The 18,562-nt window shown below is 41.0% G+C and overlaps 1 pseudogene; it reads right to left on the bottom strand.

Annotated features, from left to right (window-relative positions):
- Positions 1-4,022: 4,022 nt before the first annotated feature.
- The window catches only part of LOC132654877 (baculoviral IAP repeat-containing protein 1a-like), a 54,392-nt pseudogene continuing 39,852 nt past the window's right edge, over positions 4,023-18,562 (bottom strand).

Raw genomic sequence — 18,562 nt, 5'->3', positions numbered from 1 at the left:
TTACATTCCTCGGCTCTCTGGAGAAGCACTAAGAGGCTTTAATTAAAATGGGCCTAAACCTTGAAAATATAAGTTATAAGGCAATTGAAAGAAACATAGGTTACAAACTTAGTCTGATTCTTTCAAGTGCCTGTCTGTGAAATCAGCTAAAATAATCTTAAAGTATAGAAAGTAGTGACACAGCACTGTGGGTGCAGAGCCAAGAGGATAACTAGGGCTCCTTGGATGCTACCTTTGCTCCAGGGTTAGAGAGAGACCCTGCTTCAAGGGAACAGGAGGGTGACATAAAGGAGAGGAGACTCCCTGTCTCCCTTTGGCCCTATGTAGAACACACAATGCACACACAAACACACATTAACTAAGTTAACAAGGTAAAAATAAATAAAAATTCACAGATTATAAAATGAGAAAACTCTATATAGTCATGAAAAAAGAACAACAAAGGACAGTAAAAAATATTCAACAAAGTGTACAATTAAGAATTTGGTTAACAATAATTTTTAATTCGTGTTAAACTGTCAGAAACAAATCTACAAGATCTGAGTGTGCCAACTACATGAAATTCACATTAAGAATAAAAACATAGATATCACACAGTTAAATAGAATTTGATGCTTGCTGCACAAACATGGAGACTGGGCTCAGATCTCCAGCACCTGTGTAACAGCAAGGGAATAGGGACAGTGTAATCTTAGTGCCATAGAAGGAGAAACAGGAAGACTATAGGGGCTCACTAGCCAGCCAGTAAGTCTCATTGGCAAGCTCCAGGTTTAGTGAGAGACCTGTCTCACAAAATAAGTTGGACAAAACTACAGACCTATTTCTGAATACACAGAGCATGTTGCTTTCAGGACAGAGAGGAATCAAGCTGGAACTGACTCAGAATTTCCTCCCTGCTGTCTCCCTGTCACAGTACTGGAAGAGGCTTTGCAGTCTGCTGGGAGAGGAAGGCCACCTGTATTCTACAACATCACCATCATGCCAGACAAGATGTGGCCAACATTGAAGAGTGGCCTGAATCTTTGGGGATAACCGATGGCTATTGAATTGGACTTGAGGCTGCTTCACAGATGCTCTAATCATGGTCAAGCTGGGTGTGGTGGTGCAGGCCTGTAAATCTCGGCACTTGGGTGTCAAAGACAGATGGATCTCTGGGTCAAAGGCCAGACTGATCTACATAGCAAAGTCAGAACAGAAAGGGCAATTCCGTGAGACAAAATGAAAGAAAACAAACCCTAAACTAAAGAAACTAAACTAAACTAAAGAACCTAAAGAAATTAAACTTAAAGAAAACAAAAACCCAAACTAACCCTGGTCAAAAGCCCATGGCCCAGAAAGTCTATAAAGGTCTTAGCAGGACAGGGTCTACTAATGCTATCTGGCTTAATGGATATCCTGTCAAAATTTCTTCTGAATATTTATGTTCATATGCAAAGAATTATGCTGCTTTGAACCTTGGCTAGGTAAGCTTCTCGCTGTAGTACATGTTGTGGTGAATTGCAATGTTAGCAGCAGAGTTTTCAGACAGTGAAGTGGGAGTTTGGGGAAATGAAAGCCTGCAGAAAGATACTTCGGGGCAGGTGCTGAGACCCATAAACTAACTTTGGGCAGAGTGCAAGGAATCTTGGGAAAGAAGAGGGAGATAGTAAGACCTGGAGAGGACAGGATCTCCACAAGGATAGCAACAGAACCAAAATATCTGGGCTAAGGGGTCTTTTCTGAGACTGATACTCCAACCAAGGACCATTCATGGAGATAACCTAGAACCCCTGCACAGATGTAGGCCATGGCAGCTAATAAGGGGACAGTCTCTGACATGAACTCAGTAGCTGGCTCTTTGACTGCCTCCAAAGGAAGGGGGAGCAGCCTTGCCAGGCCACAGAGGAGGACAATGCACCCAGTTCTGAGGAGACCAGAAAAGCTAGGGTCAAATGGAAGGGGAGGAGGATCTCCCTTAACCTTGGACGTGGAGAGGGGCATAGGAGGAGATGAGTGAGGAAGGGCAGGATTGGGAGGAGAGGAGGGAGGTGACTATAGCTGGGATACAAAGTGAATAAACTGTAATTAAGATAAAATATGAAATTTAATTAAAAAAAGAGTACTTTGGTGAAGGAGAGTTAGCTTTGGAGATGTGATATTTCAATGCCTATTGAAGATGTATCTATAGTCTCAGGCTAGATCTGGAGATGGAGGAGGCGGTATAGACCTGGAACTCAAAGCCATTGAGCTGGATGAGGTGGTCCAGGAAGTGCACTTAACAGAGACAAAGTCAGGAGAACTCAGACCCCCACTTCCCCTGCCACACATGTGGTCATAGAGGAGAAACAGCAGGGGGCTGAGCTGCAGCTCTCTGAGGAGGAAACAGGAGTGATGCCTCAGGGAAGGTGGAGCAGGTGCTTCCTGAGGCCAGTGATGGGCCCCACTGGAGTTACCAGTAATGAAGTAAAATAAGGTACAAAAGGCCAATTAGTAATTAAAGATTTATTGATTCCTTTAGTGAAAGCACTGCCAGTCCACCTTATTGTCAAGCATAACTACACCTTGCTACCTGGAACAGAGTGACCTGTCATTTCTATCTACTCACTGGATTCTGTTATAACATTTAAACATTTCTGACAATAAAGTATTACATATCAAATCAGATAATAAACAAGATAATGTCTGATCCTATAGAGACAAGGTGTCTCTGAGTTTGAGAGACAGGTCTCTCAAACTTGGTCTACAGAGTGAGTCTAAAAACAGCCATGACTACACAGAGAAACCCTGTCTCAAAAGAAACAGAGAGAGAGAACAGAAAGAGAAATAGAGATAGACTGTCTTGGAACCAAACATGGGTCCTCTGTAAAAGTGACAAGTGTTCTTAACAATCTCTTAACAAGTGTTCTTAACATCTCTCAAAGTCCTGAATCTTTATTTTACACATAAAAAACAAAACAAAACAAAACAATACAAAACAAAAAACCCCAGAGAACTGTAAGATAAAGAATAATACAGAAAGGGGTAGAATGGAAAGTAAGAATACTTTCTGACTCAACTTTACAGATATAATAAAAGATTTAATAAAATTTTAGAGCTGTTTGGAAATATATTTTCTTCAGATTTATTGAGGTATAAATTGACCAATTAAAAGTATATATTTATGTTAAGCCAACACAAGTATCAAGGTAAAATTTTATATACATATGGAATACTAAATGACTGTCAAAGCCAAGTTAATATATCCATGAGTCCTTAATGTTTCTGCAAATATGATTTTAACAATCCTAGCCCTAGGAGGCAGAGACAGACAAATCTCTGTGAGTTCCAGGTAGGCCCGGTCCACATATTCAGTTCCAGGCTATCAAAGGCTACCTAGTGAAAACCTGTCTCTAAACAACAAAATGGAAAAACAAAGGAAACCTTAAGGCCATTACAGCACATGCAAACTTTTCAAAAGCCTCTGGAATGAAAGCAGTTTTCTCTAAGCCCATTTCCCCCCTCACATTGGCAATGAATGAGAGATGACAGCAAGCATGGCCACACCAAGGCTGGTGAACATACAAAAGCCCTGCAAAGACTAAGCATCTCCTGGAAAGTCAGCTGCATCCTGTGGTGAAGTCGACTCTTGCTTCATCATGTGTGAGACTGATGCAATACTAAACCATCAGTTTCTTACCTCCATCAAATACTCCTTACATGTTCTGGCTTTTATACACTGATGTTCTTTTCCCCAGCCCATTCCTATTGACCTTGCAATGGAGTAGTCTCTGCATGAACTTGACAAAGTCTGTAATCTTTAGACAGGAGGACCATACAAGGACTGCCAAGGCACTGCTCATCATTGTTGCTAAGTTTAGTGAGGAACAGGCAGGCTTCTAGAAAATTATCAGCAGCCTACACCTTTAATAAATATGATTTCATATGATGGTTAGTTATGCCTTTATTTTTTTAACTTTTATTAATTACACTTAAATCACTTTGTATCCCCCATAAATCCCCTCCCTCCTCCCCTCTAATCCCACCTCCCCCTTTTTCACACATGCTTCTCCCCAAGTCCACTGATAGGGGCAGTCCCCCTCTCCTCCCTTCTGATCCTAGTCTATTAGGTCTCATCAGGAGTGGCTGCACTGTCATCTTCTGTGGCCTGGTAAGGCTGCTTCCTGCTCCGGGGGAGGTGATCAAAGAGCAGGTTGATCAGTTAAGACAAGATCTTGCTATGTAACACAGGCTGCTCTGAACTTCTTGATTCTCCCACTTCAGTCTCCTAAATGCTGAAAGTACAGAGGAGTACCACCTTGCTTAGCTACAGTAAAATGTTTTAGGAAATCAGATATTTAAAACTGTCAGTAGCCTTCAGCTGCATCCTTCACTTCTGAATGACAGGAGAGAATGGCAGTACCCATTTCCAGAAGATAGTCAAGCGTTTGCACTGAGGGTGTCTTTCCTTCATAGCGTTCATCACTTTCATGTCCTCTTCATCCAGGAGCCAGCTGCGCATCCCGAGCCAGATGAGGCTGGGCAGTCTCATCACACACTGGCTCAGAGCCTTGACAGTGGTGGCTTGAACTTGGATGCATTCTGAGAGATTCCTGCTGATGTTCAGCTCTTGCAGGTTTGGCAGGTTGTCGAGGACTTCAAAGAATTGTCTGTATCCTTCCTCTGTAATATTATGATTTACTGAAAGATTTAAGTTCTCAAGTTTCTGGAAGCCTCCACTGGTTGCTACCTTGGCTAGAAAACAAAACATTTATGAAATGAGACTCCTGAGGCTGTCAATAATGGTGACAAGTTATTGGTACTACTCCCAACCATGACAATGAAAGTAGGAAATGGTCAACATGATGTTTTAGAGGTCATTCTTTGAAAGCACCAAACAGCTGCCTGGCCAATAGGGAATGACCTTGCCAAACTGCAAAGGGGAAACAGAAACCAGGAGGAAGTGCCAAGACATGTAAAAAAGAAAGAAACAAACAAACAAAAACACTGATCTACCAAAAAGATCTTACAACTCTACATGTGCTTTGCACTTAGCTTGAAGATATAAAAGAAAACTAGAGCCATAAGGAAGGTAGACAGGTGGCAGAGATCAATAGATTGAATGACTGACTGATTGATGGAATGACTGATTGACTTTTGTGGTGCTTGGGCATGACCTCAGGGCTTCACACAATCTAAATGAGTATTGCTGAGTACATCTCCAGTTTCACACCTGGAGATTTAAACACACCCTCTGGAAGTAATTATGGTGTAAATAATGGAATCTATCTCACATGGAATCATGCCCTTAGCTCCTCTTTTAAGGGTTAATCATGTGGGGCAGGTCAGGGACCTGGCTAGGAGACCACCTTTAGGAAGATGGGTTCACCTTAAGATAATGTGTTTTTCTTCTTAGAATTTTTGAGCCCTAGTGCAGTATCCATGAGCCAAGTATGATCTATCTGGCTTCTGAGGTGCATCTCAGAAAGGTAAACCATTTCTTTTTCCTCTCATGTTTTTCTTTCAGATGTTGGTCAATCTGAAAGATGTTCCTCAACTCCTCAACTAAAGTGGTGCAGGATATTTGATCCCATTATGAACCCCATAATTGTGTACTGTAAAACCCTGTTTCTTATCTTGTTTGTTTGAGCTGAGAGTAGCAGGCCTGATCCCCACCCCCCAAAAGTTACCATTGGGCATAACAAGCCCTATCACACACCTTTCGTCCAATATTTTTTTATTGTGAACAGGTGATTATGGTGTGGTTTACACAGCCCTAACACACACCCTTAATTCAAGAGCTTTCTGTACACCAAATTTAATAAAGTTAACCTTAGATCAAGAGGCAGAGCAATAAACAAGCTCATAGTGATTAAAGAATAGGAGGGACTTTGAATTGAGGGGTATTTAAGACACTGTGGAGACATAGAAAAGAGCTATTACCTCAAGCTCTGGCTTTAGCTTGGGCTTCAGCTCCTCAGCTCCATGGCTTTGGGGCTTTGAACTAGCAAGCCCTCAGCCTTGGGATTTTTGGCCTTTGCTTCCTGAGCTGCCACTTGAGCTAGTAAACCTTTTGGGTTTTTTCCATCCAGACCTGAGCTGAGAAGGAATGTCAGCTGGGTCCTTTCTCTGCCTCTCTGAGCTAGTAGGTTTTCATCCTGGCATCTGGCTCCTGAGTCTTTATTGGTAAAATTTATTGGTAAAAAATTGTTTATAACAACAGTTGTCAGGGACCACCTGTGGAAACTCACCAACTTTCCTCAACTTGCCCGTTCCCTTACCTGCGGTAAACATACTGCTTGGAGATGTCAGGGAACACCTGTTGAAACTCACCAACTTGCCTCAACTTGCCCGTTCCCTTACCTGCGGTAAACATACTGCTTGGCAGCAGCAGAGATGTGCTCACAGAACCGTGGCTTATCACAAGATGTTTCAGGCCCCTGGCCGAGAAGAATCTGTAACTTTTCACCCACCCTACTTCCTCATCCTAAACCCTTTATAAAAGCTTATTTTGCTCAGTAAAGTTAGTCCTTGACAAGCACCTGTTTGCTTGGACTCGTCTTTTCTCTCTTCCATCATTTCACAGGATCAGATCCTCTTCTATCCCCCGAATAACAAGCTCCGCTGGCCAGGGCAAACAGTAAAGCTTCCGATTTTATTACCCATGAGAATCATGAGAGTACCCAAACTACAAGGGATTGACAATATTTACTAGGGACAGAATGTCAACCAACTTCTGTTGAAGGTAAAAGCTACCACAACACCATGGAGACTTTTGCTCCTGTTTCTTTGTTTGTGATCAGTCTCCTGTGACCCAACCTGGCCTTGAACTTGCTATTTAGACAAGGAACCCTTGAACCTCCTCAAGTGTAGACTTACAAGCATTACCACATCTAAGCAAAAAACATGGTTTAATCAATATTTGTAAGGTATCTCAGAAATTCCATCCCCAAAAATACCCAACATGTATATTTGATGAGAATGCTCTTAGAAGCACTTCACAGTAACCAGCTACTAGAAACAACTCAAGTGCCCATTGAATAGACACACAGAGGGCACACGTGGTCAAATAATGAACAGATGCATAGCAGTGAAATCAAGGCACTATGGTCATATGTATTATTCTGAAATAAGGTACAAACACAATTTTTGGTGAAAAAAGACAAAGCATTGCTTATCGTGTAGAATTCCCTTATATGAAAAGTCTAGCTGTAAATAAAGCTATGGTGAGAGAGAGCAGTGCAGTGGTCATTTGTGTATGGAAGTGGAGGGCGCTGTTCGAGAATGGATACAACTTGGGCTTTCGGGCACTGGGGAAGCTCTGTGCCTTAACCTGGTTCATTGCCACACTGATTTGATGGCAAATGTTTCAGTAACATGTGCAGGAAAACGAATGCAGCTCTATATTTCAACTTGCTACAACTTGTTTACATATTGCCAGTATCCAGTTGACTAAAAGGGGATACGGCCAGGTATCTGAAGCAACAAGTGTGGAGACATAGATTTTACCGGGGTGTGGTCCAGTAGAGGAACACTGCTCTGGTGTATGTGAAGTACTGAGTTCAATCCCCAGCACTGGGAATACAAACCACAGCCTGAACACTTCTCTACCTACCCTCCCTTACCCCTTTACCGTGACCACCTCTAAAGAAAAAAAAAAAGGGAGAGCACTGAACTTCCCACTTAGACCAAGATAAATCTAAATTTTCAAAAGGGCATGAGAAGCAGCAGCATGATAGTGCAAATGAGGAATGCTTTGGAAGCCTTTCTCAGGTCTAGACATTTACAGCAGGTAGCTCCAGGGGCACCACTGCTTACACACAGGGTGAAACCTTTTCTCTGAGGGAAGCTCACCAATTTCCATCACATTGTTGTCATCCAAGGTGTGGTGAAAGGCAAGAACTCAGAGACTCTGAAGCTGCAGACACTGCTGGACAATCAGTCTGGCCACTTGGTGAATCCCGTCCCCAGTGGGAAGAAGCAGTTCCTCCAGGTTCCTGAGAGAACCCAGAGCCAGTGCTATGGGAGACACAGCAAGCCATCCTCTGTAGTTGTTCCATTATGAGCAGCTGTGACCTAGTCATTCTGCACTCTAGGAGGCCCCACCTAACAGAGGCCCTCCTCATCACTGCCCTCTCAAAGAAGAAGAGTAAAGGGTTCAGTGTTCCAAGATATTTGATCACACTGTGAACCCCGAGCTTGTGTTGTTTATCAAAATATCCTGTTTCTAGTTGTGGTGGGGCTCATCCTTAGTAAACGCCTTTAATCCAAGAATTTGCCTGAACAGGATTAAATAAATCAACAAAAGTTCAAGAGGTGGAGCAAGCAACCAGTTGATAGGGAGTGAATGTAGAAAAAAATAGTAAGAAAAGGCAGAAGGATGGATAAAGAAACACATGGGAAGTAGAAGAGTAAGATACTGAGTTTTGAGGGGTTTTAGAGATGGTATTGGGAAAGAGAGTTTCCCTTTGTCACATAGATTGAGGAGGAAGGTCACATAAATGCTTTCTCTGCCTCTCTCAAACAGCAGCCTTTTTAAATTTTTTGCCCAAGCATCTTGCTCCTGCATCTTTATTGGTGAAATTGAGTGATTGAAATTTGTACATATATATATATATATAGTGCTTCAACACATGGCACAACCACATGGACAGGGAAATTATGCCAGTGCACAGTGCAGACAAACTGAGAAGCTGTAAGATTTGTTAAGTCACCTGGAAGTTCTCCAAGAAAGAGTTAAGATGGGAAATACCATAATACAAGGTGGTAGATCCCTGCATAATCCTGCATTAGATAGCTTTAAAACAGCAGCAGTAAATGAAAAGATAAACGACTTGACTGAGATTGACATAATTCAGATTATAGTTACACCAGCCTAGCAATTAATATTTTATCCTTAATAGCCATAGTAGAATTTTGTACCCTCTCAAAGAAAAAAAAGAAAACTTAGAGATATAGGGAAAATAAAAATATCAAAAGTGGACTGATAGGATACAAGCCTTAGAAGAAAAATTAGAAATACTTATAAATAAAAATGAGAACAACACTCAGACAAAGTCAGAGACATTTAGATAAGAACTTACTGTGCCACCGCATGATGAAACTGAAGAGGGGCAGCTTAAGGTTATTAGAAAACCAACCTTAGATTATACAGCAACTATACAAAAGATGATAGATACCCCTAATGTTCTGAGGAAGTTAAATGGAATCTTATAAGCATATTAAATTTGAGATTTAAAGAAGTAATCATTTTATTTGGTATGCATTCACCCTATGTGAAGTAAATATTTAAACTTATTGGCAACTTAGAACAGGATTATCCTTTGTCTGGAAAGATTTGGCAACAGCAATATTGGAAGCTAGTTCTCAGTTACAATGGCAAACATGGTAGAAAGAGGAAGCTAGGACTATAGAACAATGGTATGAGACTAGAAGTATTAATATTTCCCAGGATCCATTGCTAGGTAAAGGTCAATATGATGAGTTACAAAGGTAGCTGGAATATGATAATCACACCATGACACTTTGTTGCTTAGCAGCTTTAAATGTTTGGTACAAAGTTGAAGAATCAGGAAAGAGGTTGGAGTCATTTACTAAAATCTACAAAGACCAAAATATGTCTATATTGACCCTTTTGCAAAGATTGACTTCAGCTGTGAATAAAATAGTATCAGATTCACAAGTCAGACAAATTTTGATTGAATTTTTGGCTTTTGAAATGCTAATTCAGAGACAGGTGGTGTTGATACATGTCTCTAATCCTAGCAATCAGGAGGCTGAGGCAGGTGGATCTGTGAGTTTGAAGCCAGCCTGATCTGCAGAGTGAGTTCCAGATAGCCATGGCTACCCAGAGAAATCCTTTCTCAAAAAAACCAAAACAGAAAAAATGCTAATTCAGAATGCAAAAGTGTGAGCAGTCCTTTTAAGCAGGATTGGCACCAATAGATGAATGGACCAGAAATATGGCTGATATTGGATTTCATGTTTATAATGCTGCTCTGATATCAGAAGTAATTTCTAACAGTCTTAAGAACAATCAAAATGTGAGATGTTTTAATTGTGGTAAGCCAGGTCATTTTTAAAGGGATAATAGACAAAGCATTCTTAGAAAGTATGGGGGTGTTTTTCCCCTGGAAATTATTGAAAAGGAAGGCTCTCAGCTTTGTGGAGTATGCAAAAGGTGTGGCAAAGGATGGCACCGGACTAATGAATGAAGATCAACAAGTGAGGAAGGGGAATGGGAGAGGTGAGACTGAATATCACTATGGTGTCCTCCAAAGGACCAGCATGGTTGATGCATGACCCATACTTTGGTGGATCATGCACAGCCACCCAACACAGACTTGAAATAAGTCAATGAATGTAAACAATAAAGGCCCAGGGAAAGGCCACTCCTCAGGCCTCATAAGACCCAGTCAGGAGGAGGCAAGTATTCAGATTTCTGTGCTGAGTCTGAGATCTAGTCTCATCAAACAATGAGCATTTATGGGAAACACTCTTAAAAAAAGCAAGACAATGCCAATATAGGATAGAGAGCTTTATCTTCACAGTTCTTCTCAGATTTATTGTGCATAAGGAGAGCCTGAGTTTCTCCTTGATCCCTTTTGTTTCTTTTAGGTAGAGATAACAACTCTGTGTGTGTGAATGTGTGTATGTGTACGCATGTATGTACATGTGTGCTTTGTGGGGAGATTGGATAGATGAGTCATTGTGCTAAAGTATGGGCACATTCCACAACCACAGGCTGAATTTTTAAACATTGTGTCTGTACCAAACACATACAGACTCTTCTCCCTCTTCAATATTCCCAGAAGAACACAGCATAACATTTGTTTGCAGGGCGATAGGTGTTGTAGGCAATGGAGAGATGGGTTAAAGTACATGGAGGATGTGTGGAGTCATGGGCAAACATGGCACCATTTTGTATCATAGAGGATCTTCTAGTGTTTACAGCAGCAGCAGGCTTTAGACCCAACTGCCATGGGTGTCAAGGAACAACTATACACAACTTGCTTGGTTATGGGTTCACTCTAGGAGGAGGGAGAGGAGAAGAAGATGAAAAAAAATTAAGAAATGTTGTTTTACAAACTTACCAAACTTTCTTGATGTTTCCTTATCTGGAAAGTGTTGGTTGTTAAGATTCAGTAGCTTCAGAGAAACAAAATTTGGCAAGACGGTGACTAGGAAAGAAAAAATAAATTTTAGTTAGGTCAGACATGTTTCCTATGAAAAAGAAGAGTACTGTTGAAATAAAGAGTATTTCAAATGTGATGAAAGGTGATATAATGTTCAGGTTGAATTACTATGCCTAAGTAGAAGATGAAAATGAAAGATTTAAATTGTAGACAGATGTGTTTCACTTTTGTGAAAGCGTCACTGAAGATCAAGTGTCGTCACAGTTCCCACGATACCAGTTGCATTTTAATCCTAGAGTACTGAATGACTGTGTACAGGAGCATCTAAAGTCAAAGTTGTCCAGTTCTTACCAAATGAAGTGGTTTCAAAGCATCGTACAGAAAACTCAATCTCTCTGATTTTCTTGCAGGAAGCAAGCACAGCCATGAGAGACTCACAATTCAACAGGAAATTACATTTCAGATGGAAGACATGAAGATTTGGAGAGTTCTGAATCATTTTAACTGCAAAAGATGAAATATTTTCAGAAATTAGAGACGGCCACGAATTTCTATCAGAATTGGACCCTCAACATCAGTTCCAGCCACACTGATTTAACAGGCTGTGACTCGGGGGCCCAGTGCCTCTGTGACAAAGTGGCACAGTATTTAGAAGTCAGACTACATTCATTGGGGTTATGCTCAGTTTCTGCAACTGACTAGTGAGCAGATGACCCGGGGCAAGTTCTTGACCCCCTCTGGAAACAGTGAACTGAAAAAGAAAACTATTTCTGTTCAGTATATTTCACCCCGAGTGTCAGCATCCTGATGTCTCCATGTTTGCACCCTTTACTGACACAATAGGAATTCTGTACAAAGTAATATAAAAAAAGAGAACAACTCTGAAACACAACTTTAAAAACATGTAAACATATTTATTTTGTCTGTGTGTATGTGGTGTGTGGAGATCATCCATGTGCCAAGCACATGTTGGGAGGTCAGGGGAAAACTGGGAGAACTCGATGTTTCCTTTCACCACACAGATCTATGGGACTGAAGCCAACAGGACTGACTTAAGCACATTTACCTTCAACTTTGAAAATGTTTTGTTTGCTTGCTCTTGTTTCTTTTCAGAAGGGGTCTCATATTGTATCTCCGACTAGCATGGAAATAACTACATTTACAGAGAGAGGCTGACTTTGATGTGATAGTCTTCCTGTCTAACACCTCCAAATGCTGGGACTATAGGCAGGAGCCTCCATACTCTAGTGACTTTTTGACATGCAAATCTGCCATGTCAGTTTCTAGCTTACATCTCCTTAGTGTTCAGTGCTTTAAAAATTAAGGATCACCACAGTAGAGGACAATGCAGCCACTTTTGATGTGAACTGATAGACTAAGATCAGAAAAGAGAGGAGAACCTTCCCTATTAGTGGACTTGGGGAGTGGCATGCATGCAGAAAGGGGAGGCTGGGTGGGATCGGGAGGGGAGTAGGGAGGGGCTTATGGGGGGATACAAAATAAATAAAGTGTAATTAATTAAAAAAAAGTCAACTGAAAAAAAATTAAGGATCTGATGTTGCTTTTGTCATTTTGCTAAATGGCATGTTCTAGAAAAATGGCTGCACAGTTGTCTGTCAACAGGAGGCTGGGATGAAGAGAAATGGAGAAAAGGTTCTAACTGCTTCTTGGCTATTCAAGCCAACTCAAAAGCCATGTACTCCCTTTGTAAACTTTGTGTACATTGTAAACCCACAAGGCCCCAGGCCTACAAGCAATAAAATTGTCTCAATCCCTGATCTTGTCCCGACAATCAGGCCACAGAATCCCTCCACTCCTAGACCTCCCTGGAAAGCTCTGCCCCTCCAACCGCACACCATGCAACCCTACATAAACTCTGTGTTCCACCCAATTCTCTGCTGCTTCTTGCTTGAGAAGAAGCAACCACCTCCCCCAACTCTTCCCTCCCAATAAATCTCTTGTGCGAGATTTGTTACGTGGTGTGGCTTGGTGGTATTCCTTGGCTCTGGACTGCCAGGATATCTTCTGGAGCACACCGAAACCCTGTTGACTGAGCAGAATGTTTGCTGGGGAAACCTCCCCTGCAGAAGCAGAGCTATTACACTTGCACTGGGGAAACTCTCCAGGCAGTTGGAGCAGAATTCCTGTAGGGGAAGCCTTTCACTTCAGAGCTGCAACACCTGCACTGCTCCCAGTCAGATTCCTTCGCCCTCAGTAGACAGATCTGCACTTGCCACTCAGACAGCAAAAGAAGAGGACTCCACACACTGCTTTGCAGAGGAAGTGTTAGGAGTGTAAAGCTCAGGCTATGCAGTCAAACCTTCTGTTTGGAGACACATTTCCTTTGCCCTGAGCCATCCCTGACCTCATTTCCCTAGCTGACAATCAGCAATAATCATCATACCTTCTCTTACACAGGGGCTGTGAAGACTGAGTCAGCGGTTATGAAGGGCTGAGAACAGTTCCCCACATGTTAGACTTGGGTAACAAATAAATCTCTGCTCTCTTAAGGAGGAAGAGCACTGTTCCCACACCTTCCCATGTGGGAACAATTCACACTGTGAAGCCCAGGGAAAGTTTAAGTAATGATGGTTCTACCAATTACTAGCCAAGTAGCTTTTCCAGCTGAGACATGAGCTGGAGATCCAAGCACCATCCTTACCTAGTCTGGAGAGGTCAGACTCCGTGGAAGTTTGGATGGATAACTTCTCCATGTGGTGGAGGTTTGGGAACTCTCTAGGAAGGACTGAAAGCACATCTGCTTTGCCATCTAGTCTCACAGACAGTTCTTTCAGTCCCAGGAACTTGTCCAAGTCAGCAAAGAGTTGATCTGGAAAGCAGCACATAGTTCCCATCACTCAAGTTCCCCAGTGGAAGTTCTAAACTACGCTGTCATCTTTAGCCATTTTCATGCTTTCAGAATGAAATTTCTCAGACTTCCTAACATCTGCGTAGGAAGCACAGCCATGAAGATACTGCCATCTGATGATTATAGACTATAGGAGAAGCTCTGTGCTGGTCTCTAGACTCACAAAATATATAAAATTTTCCCCAACCAAAAAAAAGCATGGGAAACAACTGGTTTTGCACATGCAAAAGATTATAGTTTAATTCTTAACTCCAACTTACATAAAAATGTAACTCAGAACCTCTCCACCAACCTGATCCTGTGCATCCTCTACCAAAGTCTGTCCAGGTAACTCTCCAACCATCCTCTCTCATCCATCCCCAAACCGCCTAGATCTAGTTTGGATCCCACATCCAGTACCTAGGCCTAGTCCAGCCACCTCTGCTGAGTCACTGCCAAACTGTAGAATTCTTTTAAAATCCACCCTGCCTTCCTTTCCACCCCCAACCTTCAGACACATCCTACACAATCTTCTCCAGGGTCTAGCTGGGTGAGTTTTCTTGATGCACCCCACCTCCCACCTTCCCCAACCCCCACAAGCTTGGACTAAAATGCACATCTTGCATATCAGCTCAGGCTCCAGTGTCCACTTGAGCCATATCCAACTTGTAGGTCCAATCCAACCCTCACAATCATAAAACTGATTAAATGACAAAGAAAATCCAGGATTTGAAAATAAAATTCGATAAATATAGAAACACTGAGTAAGACTCAAGATAAACATATATAAAATTGAAAAACCCAATAACTGAACTAAAAAACTCAAAGGACAGACTTACAAGTATAATGAATCAAGCTGTTGATTCAGTATGAGGAGTGACTTGAAGATAAAGTACATAAAATTAGCAAAGAATATGGGGGGAAACACAGCAAAGAAACATACAGGAAATGTGGGACACCAAGAAAAGAGCAAACTTTCGAATTTGAGAAATAGATGAGGGAGAAAAAGCCCAGGTCAATGACATAGACCAGCTCTCCAACAACATCATAGAAGAAAACTTGCCCAGATTAAGAAAAGACATACCCATACAGAAGATACAGGAAGCACAGGGAACACCAAATAGAAAAAGCCTGAAAAGAAACTCTTCATGGCATATTTTTTTTTAATTTCAATAATTTAATTAATAACTACACAATAATGCTGATGTCTTTTTTTAATATTTCAACTATTGTTGTTTCTTTTCTTTTTATTTATTAAAATTTATTTACTTTGCATCCCAGCTATAGCCCCTCCTTTATCCCCTCCCAATCTAACCATCCCTCCCTCTTCTCCTTCCATGCCCATCTCCCAGCCCACTGATAGGGGAGGTCCTCCTTCCCTTCCATCTGACCCTAGCCTATCAGGTCTCATCAGGACTGGCTGCATTGTCTTCCTCTGTGGCCTGGCAAGGCTGCACCCTCTCAGGAGAAGGTGATCAGAGAGCCAGCCACTGAGTTCATGTCAGAGACAGTCCCTTTTCTCTTTACTAGGGAACCCACTTGGAGATTGAGCTGCCATAGGCTACATCTGTGCAGAGGTTCTAGGTTATCTCCATAAGTGGTCCTTGGTTGGAGTATTAGTCTCAGAAAAGACCCCTGTGTTCAGAATTTATGGTTCTATTGCTGTCTTGTGGAGCTCCTGACTTCTCCAGGTCTTCCTCGCCCTTCTTTAATAAGATTCCCTGCACTCTGCTTCATGGCATACTTTAATGAAAACATTAAGTATACAAAAAATTTGAAAACATCAGGAGAAGAAACACAGGTCACACATACAGGAACACCCATCAGAACAACAGCTGATTTCTCAATGGAAACACTGAATGCCAGAAAAGTCTGTGTCACTGCATATCAAATCCTAAAAAACCACAACAGACAATCTAGATTAATACTGATAGTAAAACTATCTACCATACTTGATTGAGGGGAAAATTCTATGATATAAATAGCCTATGAAAACTATATCCAAAAAACTAGCCTAAAGAAATTAAGGGAGACATTATTTCAGACTGAAGAGAGGGGTGAACTGAGCTAAGAGATGAAGAAATTTGAAGGTATGATTACTAAAGTACAAAGTAGCACTGAGAGCACAAACAACACCAGAAATCAACAACACATCACTACAACCAACATATGCACTTCAATAATACCTTCAAATATTAATGGTCCCAATTCTCCAATCAAATGATTCAGGCTGGCTGAATGAATCAAGAAATAAAATCATGTCAGGCAGTAGTAGCACAACCTTTAATTCCAGCACTGAGGAGGCAGAGGCAGATGGATCTCTGTGAATGAGGCTAGCCTGTTCTACAGAGCAGGTTCCAAGATAACCAAGGCCAAACAAAGAAACCCTGTCTCTAGAAACATAATAATAATAATAATAATAATATATTCATCTATCTGTTGTCTATGAGCAACTATCTTAGATTTAAAGATAGGCACTTACTAACTCCCCCTTCTCTCTTATGATTCCCTGCACTCTGCCCAAGGTTTGGTTATGAGTCTCAGCATCTGCTTTGAAACACTGCTAGGTAGAGTCTTTCAGAGGCCCTCTGTGGTAGGCTCCTGTCCTGTTTCTTGTTTTCTCCTACATCCAATGTCCATCCCATTTGTCTTTCTAAGTAAGGATTCACCAACTTACCCTGGGTCCTCTTTCTTGTTTATCTTCTTTAGGTGTATAGATTTCAGTATGTTTATCCTATCTTATAGGTCTATATAAGTGAGTATATACCATGTGTGTCCTTCTGCTTTTGGGATACCTCACTTAGGATGGTCATTTCTGGTCCCACCATTTGCCTGCAAATTTCATGATTTCCTCATTTTTAATTGTTGAGTAGTATTCCATTGTGTAAAAGTACCACAATTTCTGTATCCATTCCTCAACTGAGGGACATCTAGGTTGTTTCCAGGTTCTGGCTCTTACAAATAAAGCTGCTACAAACATGGTTGAGCAAATGTCCTTGTTTTGTACTTGAGCATCTTTTGGATATATGCCTAGGAGTGGTATAGCTGGATCTTGAGGAATCACTATTCCTAATTGTCTGAGAGGGCAGGAGCTCCACAAGGACCAAATATATCAGGGGACAGGGGTCTTTTATGAGACTATTTCTCCAGCCAAGAACCATGTATGGAAATAGCCTAGAACCCCTCCTCAGATATAGCCCAAGGTAGCTCAGTATCCAAATGTGTAGCCTAGTAAGGGGAAGAGGAACTATTTCTGACATGAACTCAATGGCTGGCTTTTCATTCCCCCCCCCCCCGAAGGGAGGAGCAGACTTGCTAGGTCACAGAAGAGGACACTGCAGCCATTCCTGAAGAGACCTAATAAGCTAGGGGCAGATGGAAGGGGATTAGGTCCTCCCCTATCAGTGCCCTATCAGTGGACTTGGAAAGGGGCAGGGAGAAGATGAGGAAGGGACGGCAGGATTGGGAGGGAATGAGGGATGGGGCTACAGCTGGGATACAAAGTAAATAACCTGTGATTAATATAAAAATAAAAATTATTATTAAAAAAGAAAAAAGCTTCTATGAATATTAAAAAAATAAAGATAGGCACTTATATAGAGTAAAGGATACACAAAATACTCCAATTAAGTGACACTAAAAGTCAAGAAGCATTGTTATGCTAATATCTGAAAATATACTTTAAAGAAAAATGATGTAGAGGAAATGAGGAAAAATACTTCACTCTAATCAGAAAACAGCTAACCAAATCACATTATTATTGTAAACATATATGCGCCAAATTCTGATGCATCCAATTGTATAAAAAGTGTACTACTGGAATTAGAGACACACACTAACACCAACGCATTGGAATTAGCTGATTTCAATACCCTTGTTTCGCCAATAGAATAAAAAATAAGCATAGAAACATCAACTTTACATGACATCATCTATGAAATGAACTTAACAGATGCCTATAGAATATTTCACCCAAACACCAAAGAACATACAGTCTACTAAGCTACACATACAAGCTTCTCTAAAATAGATCATATTCTGGGACACAAAACAAATCTGTACAAATTCTGAAAGATTTAAATAACTCAATGTATCCAGTATGGTCATAATATAATATATAAAACTTAAAATCAACACATCTCTAGCAAATACACATACTATGGAGATTAAACACATTACTGAATGATGAATGGGTCAAAGAGAAAATCAAGACAGAAATGAAAGAGATTAACTATAACTAAATAAATACAACACAACACAAAAACCTGGAGACACATTAAAAATAATCCTACATGACAATTTTATAGCTCTAAGTACTACATTAAAAAAAAAACAGATAAAGTACAGATCAATGACTTAATGGTACAACTCAAACATTTGGAAAAATGAAACGAAACCAAACCCAGATCCAGTTAATGGCAAGAAATAGTAAAATTCAAAGTGGAAATTAATGAACTAAAATAAAACAACACCAGGAATCAACAAATAAGAATTGTGGCTTTTTTGAGAAAATAAACAAGATTGACAGGCCCTTGGCCCAACTAAACAAGTGAGGCAATCCAAACCTAGAAAGACAACTGTCACCTGAGGTTCCTGGCTCAAAATCTCAGATATGAGTACATAA

This window comes from Meriones unguiculatus, chromosome 6 (assembly GCF_030254825.1).
Source record: "Meriones unguiculatus strain TT.TT164.6M chromosome 6, Bangor_MerUng_6.1, whole genome shotgun sequence".
In the NCBI taxonomy this organism is placed as follows: Eukaryota; Metazoa; Chordata; class Mammalia; order Rodentia; family Muridae; genus Meriones; species Meriones unguiculatus.
The sequence above is the reverse complement of the archived record's forward strand: the minus strand, read 5'-3'. Positions and strand labels throughout refer to the sequence as shown.